This window comes from Panicum virgatum, chromosome 3K (genome assembly GCF_016808335.1).
Source record: "Panicum virgatum strain AP13 chromosome 3K, P.virgatum_v5, whole genome shotgun sequence".
In the NCBI taxonomy this organism is placed as follows: domain Eukaryota; kingdom Viridiplantae; phylum Streptophyta; class Magnoliopsida; order Poales; family Poaceae; genus Panicum; species Panicum virgatum.
The window spans coordinates 15,220,245-15,231,564 of record NC_053138.1 but is presented as its reverse complement, the minus strand read 5'-3'; the positions used below and the strand labels follow the sequence as shown (position 1 = coordinate 15,231,564).

Here is an 11,320-nt window from a genome sequence, read left to right as displayed (position 1 = left end):
TCCATGGGTCGTACACAAAACACCCAGAAGCCGGAAGCACACTTCGTTTCTCAAGTGCTGGAGACTAAAGCTATGGAACCCATCCCTCAAGGAGTGGGACCAAGCAACACCAAGACTCCGCCAACTGATGAAGGCTCTCTGGACATCGACGACATGCTCGTGGATTTCTCCACCAATGACATCTTTGGAGACTTCAAATAGGCTCCATACCTTCATATTTAAATTTGCAGAAGTATTCTTGTAATAAAAGACATGATGTTGCTACTTTCTCATTGTAATAAATGCTATATTAATTTTTTTTCTTATGCAATAAATATTTTGTATTTATTATATTTGTATGTACTTTCTATATTTTGTATTTATTCTTATGAATTTAAATTCTGCATTATATAGATTGTTACGGGAGTCAATCCAATGGAAGAAGAAATGTGCCTAGTGGACAGTTGTACCACTAACACTATACTTAGGGAAGTCAAATTTTTCCAAACTCTCACCAAGAGAGAAGGACAAGTTTTGACCATCGCTGGACGCGATGCTATGATCGTTGGCTCCGGCAAGGCCACTTTCATACTTCCAGTGGGTACTCAAATTCATATCGAGGAGGCATTACTGTATCCCGATTCAACACGTACCCTACTAAGTTATAGAGATATCCAAAAAAATGAAATTCATGTGGAAACATATGAAGAACGCAATGAGGAGTTTCTCCTCTTCACAAAAAATACTGGATATGGCAAACAAACACTTGAAAAGTGCCTTCTCTCCCGTCTAGATTGTACTACACATACATCAAACCCGTACCACATTTTGCATACAAAGTGATTTTTCAGAATGTTGATACATTCAAAACTTGGCATGAAAGCCTTGGCCATCCTGGCATCGGGATGATGAGAAAAATCATGAGTAATTCTAATGGACATGGTATGAGCGACAGAAAATTCCCCAAATCCTCAGATTTTGTGTGCACCTCATGTGCAACTGGAAAATTAATTTTGAGACCCTCACATCTCAAAATACAGGCTGAACCACTAAAGTTTCTTGAACGCATTCAAGGAGATATTTGTGGCCCCATTCAACCTTTGTCTGGACCATTCAGGCACTTTATGGTTCTAATAGATGCATCCACACGATGGTCTCATGTGTGTCTATTATCGACACGGAACCATGCTTTTGCAAAATTAATTGCACAAGTCATCAGACTTAAAGCAAGTCAATCTGAACACCAGATAAAATCAATCAGATTGGACAATGCTGCAGAATTTTCTTCCAAGGCCTTCAATGATTATTGTATGGCTTTAGGAATTGAAGTTCAACATTCTGTACCATATGTCCACACTCAGAATGGTTTAGCTGAAGCTCTTATCAAGAGAATAAAGCTCATTGCCAGACCATTATTGCAAAGTAGTAACTTACCAACCTCATGTTGGGGTCACGCAGTTTTACACGCTAGTGACTTAATACAATTGCGCCCAACTGCATACCATACAACTTCCCCGCTGCAATTGGTTCGTGGTGATCCTCCTAGTATTTCCCATCTGCGGAAATTCGGTTGCGCTGTATACGTACCGATCTCACCACCAAAGCGTACATCAATGGGCCCTCACAGGAAAATGGGGATCTACGTGGGGTATTTATCTCCGTCGATCATTAAATACCTGGAGCCCCTTACAGGGGATTTGCTCACAGCCCGGTACGCTGATTGTATCTTCAATGAAGAACATTTTTCGGCATTAGGGGGAGAATTCAAGTACCACACTAAATACCCTGAAATAAATTGGGATGCCTTTGACACCCTAAAAGAGGATCCTCGTACCACAGAATCTGAACTACAAGTTCAAAGAATCATTAATTTGCAGAATGCTGCAAATAATTTGCCAGACTCATTTACTGTGAGTAAAGGTGTCACAAAATCATTCATGCCTGCAAGGAATGTGCCGGAAAGAGTAGAGGTACCAAATAAAACTATTCAACTCCCTATCTCAAAAGGGAGTGGGAGAAGTACGGCAAACCCTCGCAAGCGCACGAGGAAACAGAGGAAACAATCCTCTGACATAAATGAAACTCAACCTCAAGTTGAGAGACACCAAGTGGACTTACCCAATCCACCTCCAACATCAACAGTGCACTCAATTTCTGATGATGGGACATTGGAATGCCCTGACACTGTCGTATTGGGAAATATCGAACCGTCAAATGGGGTACATGAAATTTCCACAAACTATGTTGATTCTGGAGAATCATTCGATCGTAAGACTACAATTGTCGACATATACTTTGCCTCATCAATTGCAGAAACCATCCAAAACGATCCAGATCCAAAATCCATGGTAGAGTGTAAGAAACGCTCGGACTGGAACAAATGAAAGGAAGCAATTGAAGCAGAGTTAGCCTCGCTCAATAAAAAAGAGGTATTCTCATCAGTGATACCTACACCTCCAAAAACCTTCCCTGTGGGTTTTAAATGGGTTTTCGTCCGGAAGCGGAACGAGAACAATGAGGTTGTGAGATACAAGGCGAGGCTTGTAGCACAAGGGTTCACGTAGAGACCCGTCATTGATTTCAATGAAACATATTCTCCAGTTATGAGTGGAATTACATTCCGATATTTGATTTCGCTGGCAACTCAAAAACGTCTATCTATGCAGTTGATGGATGTCGTGACAGCATATTTATATGGGTCACTAGATTCGGATATATATATATATGAAGGTCCCCGATGGGATCCCAATACCGAATAAAAGCGCAAATCGCAATATGTATTGTGTAAAGCTCAAAAGATCACTCTATGGTCTTAAGCAGTCGGGAAGGATGTGGTACTACCGACTGAGTGAGTACCTTTTGCAAAAGGGTTACTCCAATAATGATGATTGCCCGTGTGTCTTCATAAAAAGATCCTCCACAGGATTTTGCATTATATCAGTGTATGTAGATGATTTGAATATCATTGGCAACACACAAGATATTGATGAAGCCCGCAAACATCTTAAGACGGAATTTGAGATGAAGGATTTGGGTAAAACCAAATTTTGCTTAGGTTTGCAAATCGAGCACCTTCACTCAGGAATTTTAGTGCACCAATCTGTCTATGTCCAGAAACTATTGGAGAAATTCAATATGGACAAAGCATATCCAAATAAAACTCCCATGGTTGTTCGATCTCTCGATAAGGAAAAGGATATTTTCCGACCACGGGAGGAAGGAGAAGAGATATTAGGATCAGAATATCCTTATCTCAGTCTCATCGGAGCACTAATGTACCTTGCAAATAGTACCAGGCCTGACATTGCATTTGCAGTGAATCTGTTAGCAAGACATAGTGCTGCCCCGACTAAGCGTCATTGGACCGGAGCAAAACAAATCCTTAGATACCTGAATGGTACTAAGGATCTTGGCTTATTCTTTCAGAAAACCAATGATCCTAGCTTAGTTGGATACGCTGATGCTGGCTATTTGTCTGATCCCCACAATGTCAGATCACAGACAGGTTTTGTGTTTCTTCACGGAGGAACTGCTTTATCATGGAATTCATCTAAACAAACCTTAGTGGCTACCTCTACAAATCATTCTGAGATTATTGCACTCTTTGAGGCATCACGTGAATGCGTGTGGCTCCGCAGAATGATAAACCACATTGAGAAATCTTGTGGTATTGATTCCGCAGAATCACCTACCATTATCTATGAAGATAATGCCGCTTGTATTACACAGATGCAAAAGGGTTACATCAAAAGCAATATCACCAAACATATTGCTCCTAAATTATTTTACCCCCATGAGCTTCAGCAAACTGGAGAGATACACATCTTACAAACAAAGTCTTGTGATAATCTGGCAGATCTCTTTACCAAGTCCCTACCTACTTCCTTATTCGAGAAATATATCAAGGGAATTGGTATGAGACGGCTTAGAGACTTGCAAGTTTCAGGGGGAGACTCTCTGAATGATGGACCCAGTTAAACGCTTCACATTGCACTCTTTTCTTTGATGAGTTTTACTATCAAGTTTTCTCATACAAAGTTTTTAACGAGACAATGTTGAATATAAGCATATGCCTTATCTCATGTTTTCCCCACAGGGGTTTTTCTAGAGATAAAATCAAGGCATATATATATATTACTCCTTAAACCTTGCAGGTTTATGACAGAGTAATAATCATACATATTATTCCTATGTTTTTTTCCCACAGGGTTTTTCTAAGGAATTAAAAAGAACTTGTAGGTCTCAAGGATTCGATCAAAAGGGGGAGTGTTACAAAACCAAGTTATTTGATCTCATCAAATGCAGTCATGGTTTCAAAGCCATTGTAACAGCCATGTTTATGGTATTAATGATTTTTATTTCTGCCATTAGAAAGATGAAACTGATGTACTTATGGCTAGGAGTTACACACTCTTGTAATCTCCCTATATATGGGAAACTTGAGATCAATGAGAAAATGAGAATTCACCATACATTTTGTCTCTACAAAATTCTGTCCTAATACAATCATAACCTGGAACAGGCTCACAACATGAAGTTAATTCTTTATCCTTTTGAACAGTTTTCAGGGTTGAAAAAAAACTTTCACAAGAGTGAAATTTTCTGTTTTGGTGAAGCAAAAGACTGTGAAAATCAGTACATGGAGCTGTTTGGATGCAATCCAGGTGCTTTCCCAATTCGATATTTGGGTATCCCGATTCACTATCGGCGGTTGTCAAATAAGGATTGGTTGAAAGTGCAGGAGCGGTTTGAAAACCGTCTCAATAGCTGGAAAGGCAAAAATCTTTCCACTGGAGGCCGTTTAACTCTCATCCGTTCTTAGTAGCTTACCTATGTATATGATGTCTTTCTTTGAAATTTCAAAAGGGGTCCGTAAAAAGTTGTACTACTTTTGATCATGCTTTTTCTGGCAAAGTGATGAACACAAAAGGAAATATCGGCTAGCGAAATGGGATATCCTGTGTCAGCTAAAAGAACAAGGGGGACTAGGGATACAAAACTTAGAACTTGAAAACATTGCCTTGCTTAGTAAATGGCTGTACCGACTGATCACAACAGATGGTACATGGCAGCAAATTCTACGCAACAAATATCTAGGGACTAAGCCCCTGGTGCAAGTCTAGTGGAGGAGATGAGATTCTCATTTCTGGGCAAGTCTAATGAAAGTCAATAGGGAGTTTCTTAAATTTGGAACATTCCACATATCACAAGTGAGATTTTGGGAGGATACCTGGCCTAGCAATAGAACTCTACGAAATCAATACCCTCAACTTTATAACATAGTTAGGGAAAAACAGGATACAGTGGGTGAGGTGCTTAGTACACCAAATCCCAATTTAACATGGCGTAGAGATCTAATAGGCAACAAGTTAGTGATGCGGAACAATCTGACTTCATGTCTTGCAATGGTTGCTCTTACTCAAGAAGATGATGAATTTAGGTGGAACCTAGACTCGATAGGTGTTTTTTCAGTGAAATCACATTATCAGGGTCTAATCAAATAGAATGTTCCAAATGCAAATAAAGGTCTTTGGAACATGAAAATCTCTCAAAATTAAAATTTTTCTTTGGTACCTTAAACGAGATGTAATTCTCACAAAGGATAATCTTACGAAACAAAACTGTCAAGACAATCAACAATATTTTCTTTATCATGAAAATGAAAGAATACAATATCTATTTTTTGACTGACGGTTTGCATGGATGGCTTGGGCTACGATGTACGCAGCATGGGGCCTCTCCAAACCACGCATTATCTCAAATATGTTTGAAAGCTGGCTCAATGGAATACCAAAATACTACAAATCTCTAGTCCTTGTAGGAGCGCTAGCCTTGTGTTGGTTTGTTTGGCTCTGTAGAAATGCTGTCATTTTTTAGAACAAACACTCTTTTTTTTGTAGGTAATATACTCGACTACACACTGGCTTCGTACATGGGCTATCTTTCGACAACCTATTTCTCAGGAGGTGCTTGTGGCGGCATCTCGGTTCTTGGAGAGGGTGTCCAAGAATTTTTTTGACCGGGCACATGGATGGCGGTCTAGTCTTAGGATTGGCAGTCATTAGTTTGTCCGTTTGTATTTCAAACTCATTTAGGCTGTGTGCCGATTGGCATAGGTTGGAAAAATTTCAAGTCATTGTATCACCTTGATGTAACTTCTTGAAATCAATGAAGTTTTCCTTTTCCAAAAAATGATGAAGGTCAATGTTGAGAAGACTGCAAGGCAAACTTCCGATTATTCTTCACTATGCATGAATAATATATTTTCTATAGAGCACTCTAAAATTAATGATAAATAAATTTAAAAATGTTAGAATGTTTATAAATTCTCTAGAAGGGGACATTTGTCTCAATATCATGTCCCCCTACCCTATAAATAGAGACCCCCCTCTCTTTCCATGGCATCCATCCACGAGCATTTTAGAAGAGATGTGGCAATGCTAGGAGAGAAGGGTGTGTTCTAGGCTAGGCACTAAAAGAAGAGAGTGTTGTATGCTCTTGTGCAGTATTAGTGTGTTGCAATAACATTTTGTTCCTATAAGTTTTAGTCTCCTAGTTAAGCCATATAATTACTTAGTGTATATTTGTGATCCATCGAATGTTGGCTCTGTCATCTGGGATTATAAAAGATCTGAGCTTTATCGTAGGTTGGCTCTGCCACCCGGAAGACAATTTCATCGATTGGTAGGCTCTGCCACCCGGAAGTGAAAAGACGACTCTACCGTCAAAAGGACCTAATACACCAAGTAACTAGAAATGTTAGAGGCTGACCGACTCTAGAGCGAGTTGTTGTGTCATAGGTGTAGATCTTCAGCTCAGTGGGTATGAAGGCCACCTCAATTTCCAACATTCCAGATTATCGAGTCCGGTCAACCTAATTACTGCTGGAACAAACTATTGGCACTAGACAAACAGATGATCTTCGTCGGGCGCGGTTGCTCCATATTGTTCGAGCTGATTGACTTCCCCGGCTGTCAACAAGGCATGTACTTTCATGATGACCAGTTTGGATGGACCTTTATGATATGGGTGTACTGAGTTCATGGGTTAGAACTACTACTGTAGAGAAAATGGGCTCTGCTCAGTACTGCTTGATGCTGTTCGGCCCTTGTTCCCGGCATGGGCCTCAAACATCTCATCTCCCATTTGGTGTCTCCACTGATCACTCGCGATATGCACGTTTGGTATGACAATTGCAATGGTGTGAACTGTCGTGTTGTTTCTTATTTCGTTAATGTGAGATTATTCTTGAAAGATAACTAGTGTCGATTCAGTGTGAGGTTAATAATGGAGAATCCAGTTTGAGAATTTGTGTGTTAGTGATACATATTATGGAACTAGTGTAATATGCATGAATTGAAACCTGAGCTTGTACAATTTTGTATTCTTGATTAATTCTCTGTTGGCTGTCATTTATCAATGCTTAATTTGATTTGGATATTTTTGTGAAGTTGCAGATTTCTGACGATGATGCCTTGCTAACATAGTTGTCAAAATTGATCTACCGCAGTGATAAGGCATGATTTGATCATTTTTAACTGGAACAGTAGATTACGTTAAGAAAAGATGCAACTGTAGAGACATTAACTTGGATCCTACTTTATTAGCATAAGGTAATAACTTACAGTTCACTCGTTGAAATCCTTCACGAGTACAAAGACAGTGGTTGCAGAGGAGATAATGGCTAGAACTCAAGAGTGATTACAAGATGTTGAAAGCGGCCAGAGAGTAGAGTGGGTCCACTTGGAATGAAAACCGCTGTATGGTCGAGGGATCTTCGACTATGTGGGCCAACTTGGAAATAGTAAGCTGTTTTGTGATCAATATCTTGCTTTGCATGTGATTTGTGATTTGTTTGACGCCTTACAATAATCTGTGACTATCCTTTGCATGTGCAGTCATTTCCAAAGATAAAAAAGTTTCAAAATAACAAGACCAGCTTTCCATTCTATGATGAACTTGGTGAGCTATATGACAGTAAGTTTTGATCTTGCTGTCCAAATTAAGGAGTTCTAATCTTCTATGTTGTGTGTTGTTATTTCAAATTGTGTATTGTTTCCTTGTTCTTACGTAGGCTATTTTGCTGAGGGAAAATACAACTGCAGCACCCTTGATTCAATGGAAGATGAGGCACCCCTAAAGCTGCTATCAGAATTGGAAGATGATACTCAACAACAAGATGATGATGTTGTGCTGCTTAAAGAGCAAAGAAACTCAAGAGAGGAAGAAACTGAAACTGCAGATATAAATAAGGTGCAAAGAAAATTGAGTGAGCAAGAAACTCAAGCCGACAAAGATGTGACTGAGAAATAGATAAGACTGACTACAATAGAAAAAAGGAGAAAAAAAATGAAGAGTACTAAGAGTTCAAGACTCCAGTGCAACTTGAAGAGGTACATCGAGATGGAACGGCCCGGAATGAGGCCCAATCCGGACGGATTGGGACGGCCCGGAATGAAGTCAGGTTTGGCCCGGAGTCACTGTTCGGTTGGCCAGCCTGGAATCAAAACTGGGCCGGATCGGCCTCCACTCCCATCTCCACGGCCCGGAACAAAGCCAGACCTCCTCCCTCCCGGAATGAAACCAGGCGAGGCGAGGCTTCGACGCGAGACCTGGAGGCGGCGGCGCGCGAGGCGAGGCAGCAGCGATAGCGCGCGAGGCGCCAAGGCGGCGGCGCGAGGCCACAGCGACGTCGACGGCTACGCTCTCCGCCGCCTTCTCGCCGGTTACGGATCACTCTCCTCTTCCTTGCCCTATTCTCTCCCCTGCGTTATGGTTCTTGCTAGGGTTCTTGCCGGCGCTGCGGGGTGTGTGTGTGTGTGTGTGCGGTTCTTGAGGAACGCCAGGAGGTGTCCCAGGAGTGAGTGTGCGGTGAGGCCATGGGTGGTGGGCTTATTGGTCGTCAGGTTGTAGGAGAGGTCCCCCTATGGGAGAGTGCGCTGGCTTGCAGCTCGGAGGAGGAACCATTGCCGTTGACTCGATCCGGTTGGGTATTCTTGGCTTTCGTTCTCATGGTCGATCTGCTCTCGATTTAGTTCTTGCTCTAGGGTCCGGTATCCATGGTATCTGCCGCCACCACCACCATCATTGCTGCCGAATTTTGAAACGCTTCCCCTACAAAAATGTCATTTTTTATTGAGGTTATGTACGAAGGTTAGTAGTACATTTTGATTCAAATATTCCAATTTGGATAATCATAACAACAATTCTATTCGCTATTGAGGAATATGCATTTTACAAATATTGTCATGGAACAATTCGCAAGGCACCTCAAGTTTCTTTAATTCGCAAGGTGTAAAATATGCTGTTCTAAACACCTACTTAAGTTAATCTGCAATGTGCTTAAGATGTATATTCAAGCACAACTTATTTGGTATTTTTTTTGGCAAATTTATTTAGTTTGACCGACTCAGAAACCCCTGAAAATATACTTGTTCTTGTTAAGTTAAATGGATGCATCTTAAGTGGCTTGGTCGATACATGTTTATATTCAGCATCTTGGATTAAGTCAAACAGTGGTTTTTTCAACCTTCAGACCTGAACAATTCCCAACAATCCTTATTGGTTTTTAAGAATCTTTGTAGATGAACTGTACCCATTTCAGTAACAGTATTACACATGTTCTTGGTTGTGTATGTGTTACACTTGAATGAGCATATTTCAGATATAGTATATCACTCTTTTTTAATCCACGTCAGACATGGATATGATATAATCCATGGCAGGCTTGTGATTTTACTCTGTTATTGATAAGATGCTATCTCCTATATGCTTGTGAGCCACTAGTTAGTCAAATCTCGAGTAGTCAATCCTTGTACAAGATTTTTTCACGGCATTATGCTTGTATACCTGTACAAGATTTCAAGTAAAGTTCCTAAAATTTACTGGCTGCCTAAATTATTTGTGCTTTTATACTTGTATACCATCTCATTTCCTAATTTCTAGTTACTTTGTGCTTTTATTCAGATTGTACCAACAGTTCCTAGAATTGGTGAAGACGAGCCACCTCCATCCTGGGACCCGATTTTTGACTCCGAAAGGTACTACAGATTAGTGGACATTAGTTTTTTTCTCCATGAGTTGTAATAATTGATTAAGATTATGTCAGTCAAATATTAATAATGAGTTATCATGTAATAATTGAATAAAGTAATTCATAGCTTTTCCTGATTGATATATTCATGGTATGGACTTGCATTGAAGCTAGATTGTACAGTTTGCTTACATTCCTTTCCTGGCATAGATGGGGTTAATCTGTGTAGCTCCCTCTAATTGATTCTAGCTGTTTAGTCAATGATGCATCACTGCAAAATGCCTTTGCCTAGTGTGCCACTGAGCCATCACCATTTATGATCTGTACAGTTGATGTGCAACAAAATCTAGCTAGTCTTCAGCTGCAGAGAAAGAGAGAAATTTGCCCAGCTGCAGAGTGGTATAGGGAGGTGCTAGCTTGCTGTGCTCATGTATAGAAGTGAGTGGACAAGGTATAATTGATAGGGATATTTATTTGCTATAGAGATCGGGAGGTGCTCATGTACAGTTAGTCATAGATAGCTTGCTAGTATCAAGAACATGAAAACAATGTAATTGATTGTTACATAGCTTATTTTGTTGAATAAGCATGTCCTGAACTCTACATGTTAGTTTGTTGCAGGAGGCTCCAAGGTCAATACTCAAGCTGCTAGAAAGGCATAGGACAAAACCATGGTCTGAGTATAAGTGGATTTATCATGCTATTTTATCCCGCATCATCATAAGTTACCTACCTATTGGATTTTGAGAATGAGCCTTGTCAGTTTTGTTTATTGGTTGCTTGGACAATCTTTTAAATCTGACTCAATAGGTCTCTTATGTAAAGACTCGCACCTGGGTATTTATTTTCAGCTTATTTGAGAGTATACGGTGAAGATTCAAATATGTTTGCATGTTTATGTAATGAACAAGCATGTGAAATTCAGGCTAGTTCAAAAGTCAGCAGCAATGTGAACATGTATGTGAATACTTGGATAAGTGTAGATGTTGTCAGCAGCCCTGGATTGATCCCTGGCTAACCGAACAACAAAATTGGAGCCTCCTGGATTGATTCCGCTTAGGAATTAAACCAGACCTGGAATGAGTGAAAGCAGGTGGATCAACTAATTCCAGGCCTCGGCCTGGATTGATTCCTCTCCTGGATTGAATCCCGAGCTGCCGAACGAGGCCTAAGTGTTGGTATTTGTGTGACTGTGTGCCCTGCTGTAGCTGAATTATTGCAGCCGCCATGCTGTTGGGTATATGTCTGAGTTTGTTTCCTGTGCTGGTTTGAATCCTTGCCTAAACAACAACCGAACAGAGTTTTTGA

The 11,320-nt window shown here is 40.4% G+C and overlaps 1 long non-coding RNA gene across 2 annotated transcripts; it reads left to right on the top strand.

Moving 5' to 3' along the window:
• The first annotated feature begins 8,516 nt into the window (after positions 1-8,516).
• On the top strand, positions 8,517-10,968 carry LOC120697810. Of its 2 annotated transcripts, none has more exons than XR_005684597.1 (3): positions 8,517-8,704; positions 9,946-10,019; positions 10,634-10,968. It is a non-coding gene; the product is annotated as an uncharacterized LOC120697810 (long non-coding RNA). The 2 variants fall into 2 exon arrangements; XR_005684596.1 differs by having other exon boundaries at positions 10,624-10,968.
• The last annotated feature ends 352 nt before the right edge of the window (positions 10,969-11,320 follow it).